Genomic DNA, 546 nt, shown 5'->3' on the forward strand with positions numbered 1-546 from the left:
TAGCACGTCGCTGATACCCCATCACCGGTACTGGGAGCGCCCCAGCAACAAACACGTTTCACTAACACGAAGAAGGAGCTGCGAGGTGAGTACCAAGTGGAAGTCACAGCGTCTGCGTCGCGTGGTAACTCTGGTTGTAAATGCCTGCAGCAGAAGAGCATAAAGAGGTTGATGATGCAGAAGCAGTTGGTGGTAGTCGTGATGATTGTGGTGGTAATGATGGTGGTGAGTGGGTGGTCTAAGGAGATTCAGGCGCCGTTAGTAATGGTTGGAAACTTTTTTTCTTTATTTATTTATTTTGTGTTATTATCGCTCATATTAGTGGTAAAGGCCCTGTTGTTCTTCTGAAGATGTGCAGGCATGTGCATTGTTTTAATCTTTTGTGGAACTTTTATACTTATATTGTTGTTATTAAAAAACTAACAAACAAAAAACGCGCGCGTGTGTGTGTGTCTGTGTGTGTGTGCGCGTGTGTGTATACATACACATATATGTGCATGTATGTGTGTATATATATACGATGAAGTGTTTTACTTGTTCTACTGT

The sequence above is a fragment of the Penaeus chinensis genome, chromosome 9 (genome assembly GCF_019202785.1).
Source record: "Penaeus chinensis breed Huanghai No. 1 chromosome 9, ASM1920278v2, whole genome shotgun sequence".
Taxonomy (NCBI): domain Eukaryota; kingdom Metazoa; phylum Arthropoda; class Malacostraca; order Decapoda; family Penaeidae; genus Penaeus; species Penaeus chinensis.